The sequence below is a fragment of the Myotis brandtii genome, unplaced genomic scaffold (assembly GCF_000412655.1).
Source record: "Myotis brandtii unplaced genomic scaffold, ASM41265v1 scaffold604, whole genome shotgun sequence".
Taxonomy (NCBI): domain Eukaryota; kingdom Metazoa; phylum Chordata; class Mammalia; order Chiroptera; family Vespertilionidae; genus Myotis; species Myotis brandtii.
In genome coordinates, this window is record NW_005370286.1 from 2,632,062 (window position 1) to 2,638,724 (window position 6,663).

Consider the following 6,663-nt stretch of genomic DNA (forward strand, 5'->3'; position numbering starts at 1 on the left):
CATCCTCACAGCTCATCCTATTTCTGGGCTTCAGTATCACCTGTGGATTCACTAAGCAGCTACTGAGAAACACACATGTGCCAGGCCACACTGCAGCTCAGGCCCGTGGGACCCAGTGGGGCCCTAAGTGAGGAGAGGAGTCTCAGGTGTCATGGGTAGTAGGCCAGTGCTAGGCAGAGCCTGACGCACGTGGGGAGGGCTGGTCCCCACGTAAGGTGTCACGGCTGGGGTGGGTGTGCACTGGGCTGCGTGGGCTCAGTTAGCCCAGACCTGCGTGGTTTCCACAGCTGAGGGCTCAGCCTTGGAGGAGGGCTGCAGGCGGCCTCTCCCGCTGGCCTCCTGGCCCAGGGACTGCAGCCCAGGCGTCTACAAGTGTGGCCCACCACCTGTTTCTTCTTATAGCCTGTGAACTAAGAATGTGTTTTTGCTTTGTTTTGTTTGTTTTACATTTTAAGTGGTTACATTTAAAAAATTTATACAAGTGCCTGCACAATATCCCTCAATCTTGCCTGCAGAGCCTGAACTATTTGCTCTCTAGGTTTTTATGAAGTTGGCTGGCCCCTGGTGCGGTCTGTTTTCAGAGTTCAGCCGTGGGGGCATCTGGCTGCCAGTGGAGAGGCCTGGCTTTGACCTTGGCCCTGGGGAGCATGAGATGCTGGGCATACTGGCTTTGAGTTCAGTATGCTGACAAACCCTCTGGGTTTTGCCTGAGGCCCCTCAGGCGCAGAGTGGCCCTCTGACATCTGAGAGAGGATGTCAAGCTCCAAGAGCGAGACCCCCCTCTCCCCCCAATGTCTTCCCGGGGCCATCGCCGCTTCTGGTGGCCGCTCCTGCCGGGAGCAGGTGTGTTCCTGCCAACCAAGCAGCATCTTACTGATAAAAACTAATGAGCTACATTTAACCACAGCAGGGCCCTGCCATGCGGCTTCCTCCTGAGGCTGCCCATCTGTGGGCCCTGGGAGGCCACCGGAACCCTCCCCCATCATTGAGTCAGGAGCGAGCCAAGGTCCCTGGAGCCAAGGCCAGCACACAGGCCAGCAAATCTCTGCTTAGCCTGTGCCAGCTCCTGGCCACCCTCCAGGCTCTCAGCGCCAGCGCCAGATGGTGGCTAGTGGAGGGTGAAAAGCTCCCGGGAAGGCCTGGGCATGGAGCAGTGGGGGGTGGCCAGCCAAGCACAAGGCACCCTGACCGTGGCCGTGGGGAGGGCTCCAGGTGTGGCCTATCTTTGCTTGGGCCAATCAGCTTTTACTCCTGACTCCTTGCCAGCCACCCTTCCTTTCCTCTCCTTGTTGCCGTCCCCAGGGACTTGCCAGCTGGATGCCTATCCCTTGCAAAGGACAAAGGCAAGATGTTGGTGGGTATGCGCCGTCCACAGGCCTGGGCCAGGGTGATCCAGGAGGGCACCTGCTCTGTGGTCTCTTACTAGGACTTGCAGATGTCCCCGCAGACCCAGCTCTGCCTTTTGCCTGGGGTGAAGGATCGGGATGTCATACGGCTGGGAACTCTGTGGTTCATCCTGTGCCCCTGGGCCACAGGCTGGGCTGTTCAGGTGAGATAGTTGACCTAACTTGTCAGGGCTGTGACGATCGATCGTTCCCTAATGGTTTCAAGCATCATGCAATTCACAAACAAACCCAGTCCCCTCCTGGGCCGCTCAGGGCCTCAGCCCCGTGTGGCCAGAGGAGCAGGTGGATGAGGCCAGATGAGAGATCAGAGCTGGTCAGGGCAGATCCTGCTCCACATAAAGGGAAAAATACTGTTAGAAAAAAATCCCAGCCGACTCTAGGGTGCCTCCTTCCTGGGAGCGCGTGGTATGCTTCCCACCGAGAGAGGAAGTGAATGTGTGTATATTACCTCGGGCTCCCACTAAGAAGGGGAACGGGGGAGCTCTGGGCTCCCCACTCCGCCCACCATGCATTCTGTGAGTAGCCTGCTCTCCCACAAGGAGGGGAACGGAGCCTGAGATGTCTCCCCCGGAGAGCAGATTCCCATCTGAGCAGGCTGAGTCTTGGAAGTGCCTGTTGCCATGGCAAAGAGCCATTTGTGGAGATGAAGATGAAGATGCTGAGGCTCCAGCCCGAATCTGAGCTCAGTGTTTGGCCTCCCCTTTGAGGGGCACCAGCCGGTGGTCCTGCTTCGTACCTGGAAACAGCGTCCCTTCGCCGCTCTGTTGTGGAGGACGAAAGTGCAGTGTTCGTGAGACGTCCACAACCCCTGAGCCTTAGAAAAGGGCGATTACTCTCCATGCTGTTGCGCCGGGGTCCTTGTGTTTAAGTGTCACCGCATGCCAATCCTGGTTGAGTTTGCCTTCTGGGCCTTGCAGGTCCCTCCATCAAATTCTTGGAACCCCTCAGGGCCAGGGACTGAGGCTGGGCTATAGTTGTGTTGGGTCAGCCAGCACCTTTTCCTTTTTTGGGCTGCTGGGTGGATAGAGTGAGGTTTGGTATATCAAGGGGCTAGCACAGGGCATGGCCCCGGGGAGGAAGGGGAAGAAGGAATGGTAGGGGGAGGAGGAGGGGGAGAAGGGGGAAGAGGGGTCATTCATTTCTGTGGGAACTAGAGTGACCAACTGTTTCAGTCAAGGGGGCTGGGACTTTGAGTTTGAAAACTGAGGGAGACCTTGGCAAGCGGGGACGGTTGGTCCCCTATGTGGAAAGCTGGGGTTGGCTGGGGCCAGAGTCAGTGCCTGCCTCCCAGCTCCCCTAAGCCTCTCTAGAGACGTGGCTTTGTGGTCACCCTGTCATGTGAACCCGGGTTGGCCCCTGGGGGATAGGTCTCCTCTTCATTTACTCCGCACCCAAGTCCCTCTGTGAATTCTGTGTTCCAAGAACTGGTGCCCTTGGAACCTTGGCAATGCCCTGAGAACAAGATGGCCCCATTTCACGGGCACCGGCCCATCCCCAGGTGGGGCCCAGAGCCTGTCCCTGAGCACTGAAGGTCCAAACCAGAGAAGCAGATGCACCGTCAAGTCCAAGGGTGAGGGTGACACGTGAGGAGGTCAAGGGCTTCTGAGAGCGTGACACAAAGCCACTCAGCAGTTGGGAAATTCAGAAGCAAAACTGGTGATCTGGCCATGGGGGCCACGGGAGGGCGAGCTTTGTTAGAGGCAGAAATGGACAGGCAGACAGCAGGAGTCACACTGTCACATGGAGTCATGGCTGGACTTTACAGAATGCGCGCAGCCTAACAGATGACAGTGAACGTCGGCTGTGTGTCAGCGCTGTGCTAGACGGTGAGTGGGATACAGAGGGAATTCTGTGAATACAGGCTCTGAGATGCAGGGAATCGGCTCATCTTCTTTATCCCCATTGTCCTGGTGCTGAATAAAGAACACCAGGCATTGTCCTAAGACATTTTAAAAACAGATTTATTGAGATAGAACTCATGCACCATATAATTTGCTGATCCAAAGTGTACAATTCAATGATTTTTAATATATTCACAGAGTTGTGTAGCCATCATCACAATCAATTTTAGAATGTTTTCATTACTCCCAAAGAAACCCTGGGCCTATTAGCAGTCACCCCCATCCTTACACCCCCAACCCCCCGGATCCCCAGACAACTGCTAATCTACTCGCTTTCTCTATAGATTTCCCAGTTCTGGATATCTCTATATATAAAAGCTTAAGCAACTGTTATGACCGAATGACCGGAACAACCAGTTGACCAGTCGCTATGATGTGCACTGACCACCAGGGGGCAGATGCTCAACGCAGGAGCTGCCCCCCTGGTGGTCAGTGCACTCCCACAGCCAACCTCCTGCAGCCCCTCCCCCTGGCCGGCCCCCCATTGGCCCTGATCGGGTGGGGGGGGCGGCTACCCCACTCATGCACAAATTTGTGCACCGGGCCTCTAGTTTCATATAAATGGAAGTGTACAATATGTGGTCTTGCGTGGCTGGCTGCTGAGCATAATGTTCTCAAGGCTCATCCTTATTGTAGCATTTGTCGGTACTTCATTCCTTTTGGTTGTTGGATAATCTGTTGTATGGATGTCCCACCTTTTATTTATCCATTCATCAGCTGATGGACATTTGGGTTGTTTCCACTTTTTGGCTGTTATGAACACTGGTGTGCAAGTGTTGTGTGGGTGTATGTTCTCAGAAATTTATATATATCACCTAATCCTCAAAACCTGTGAGGTAGGTAATATTATCCCTAAGGCTCAGAGAGGCCAATTAACTTGCCCAAGGCCACACGACTTGTAAGAGGTGGAGTGAGAGAGGAACCCAGGCAGTCTTGCTCCAGAGCCCGTGCCATAACCACTCTGCATAGTACCTGGGAGAATGCCTGGCCCATGCCGTAAGTATCAGTGCAACGAGTGGCTGAACTAGACAGGGGCCCTGCTCTCAGGACATGCGTAATGTGGTTGCCGTCTCGCAGGCAGCTTCTCTCTAATTAATCTCTGCCGTCCTCTCGGGATAGAGACGGAGGGGGGAAGGTTGGCTGGAACCAGCTATTAAAATGTTGGATGTGGTTGGTGTTGACACTTTCACTCGGGCTGCAGGTTCCTAAGGGAGGGAAGAGCCAGCACTGGGGCCTGAAAGATTCGAGAAGTTACAGGCAACTTCCTCTTCAGAAAGGTTAACAGGAAACCTGCTGCTACTGCTTCTTCTTCTTTTTTTTTTTTTTGGTTAATCCTCACCCAAGGATATTTTTCCATTGATTTTTAGAGAGAGTGGAAGGGAGGGGAAGAGACAGAGAGAGAGAAACATCAACGTGAGAGAGAGACGCGTCCTCACATCGATCGGTTGCCTCCTGCAGGCGCCCTGATCAGGGTAGGCCTGCAACTGAGGTACGTGCCCTTGATCAGAATCAAACCCGGGACCTTCATTCCACAGGCCAGTGCTCTATCCACTGAGCCAAACCGCTGGGGCTGCTTTTTTTATTTTTTTCTAAGTGAATAATGTTAAGGCTCTTTGTGTGCCGTTAACATCTCTGTGTTGGCAGCTGCCGCTTGCCTGGCTAGTCTTTACTGGGGGAGGCTTCTAGAAGCTAGTGCCTTGTGGGTGCAGGCGTGAATTCTCTGGATCCGCGGGGATCTCTGCTGGCCAGTCCTCTGCGTGAGCAATCTGCTTCCCCTCCACTGCACACCTAAGCTGCCCCCTCTGGCAGTTACACTCACAGGTCCTTGTGCCTGGAGGGAGCCACCTCCCACCATGTCCGCTGGAGGCCTGAGAAAGTCACACACATGGGTGTTGAGGGCACACGTGGGTAGACAGGTGCCTGCCTAGCCTGGCCACTTCTCTCCGGCCCTCTTCTCCCTGGCTGGGCAAGGCTCATCTGGAGATCAGCACTATCTGATGGGGTGAGAGCCAGGCTCCCCTCCTGTGGCCACCCAACCCCTCCCTACAGTCTTCTGCAATCTTCCTCGTCATTGGGCTTTGTGGCACCGTGAGAGGAGCAGCACCAAGGAGCTGCCCCTCCTTCCCACATACACACCTTGCGTGAGAGAGGAATTGCCCTCCCAGCCCTCGCTCACCCAGTACAGAGCGACTCCTTGTCCTCATCAGACTCGGGCCAGAGGGCAAGTCCCACTTTGCAGCCTGTCCAACAACCAAGCGCTTCTTGATCCTCTGATCAAAGCTTCCAGGCCTGCAGGCTCTGCCAAGGGCAATGAGCCCATGGGCCTTGAGAAAGCCAGGTGCCTATCAGAACAATAACAGTAAAATCATTCGTTCCTCCATCCCCGCCTTCCTTCTTGACTTCTTCCATGGCTGAAGGAATATAAAAGGACTTCCAGGAAGTAGCAGGACCCTGCCTTCTGGTGGCTAGAAGGTGAACATGATGGACATGGTGGCCGAAGCTGCAGTAACTATCTTGGCCTATAAAGTAGCCTCTACGTGATATTGGCGCCAGAGCAACAAATTAGAAGGAATCTGGGTTCCTGACAATCATAGAACTGCCTTTCCAACCTCGGGGTGTTTGCCTCTGGTTCACTACATGAGAGAGAAACATGCCTTATCTTGTTCAACCAACCTTGTCAAGCCTTCTGCCGCTCACAGCCAAACCTCACTTGCTAGGAGTCGAGCGCTTAGCTTGAGGCCTGCTCTTTTCTGGAAAAAGTATTTTCTTAAGACAATCAGGATTGAAAGATGAGTGGAAAGGAAATGACTCTTGCATTATGACTTGAAATTCTTTTTTAAAAATATATCTTTACTAGAGGCCTGGTGCACAGATCCAGAGAATTCACTCCTGCACCCGCAAGGCACTAGCTTCTGGAAGCCTCCCTCAGTAAAGCAGCACCTGGCAACACAGAGAGGACTGTCATGCACCAGCTACCCTGGGAGTCCTCTGCCCTCTCCCCAGAATTGCTGGCTCCCAGCCCCTGACAAGCTGTGGGAGGGAGGGTTTTTAGACTCAGAAGAATTGAGAGTTATGCCCTAACCATTTGGCTCAGTGGATAGAGCATCCTTGGCCTGCAGACCAAAGGGTCCCGGTGCAGGACATGTACCTCCATTGCAGGCTCCTCCCCGGCCTGGGTACTTGTTGGGTGTGTGCAGGAGGCAACCAATCGATGTGTTTCTTTCATACTGATATTTCTCTCTGTCTTTCCCTCTCTCCCACTCTCTCAAAAAGAAAAGAAAAAAAAAGAGAAGAAAAAAAATCAAAGAATTGAGAGTTCTCACCGTATACCAGGAACCCTACTAAGAGCTTTGCTT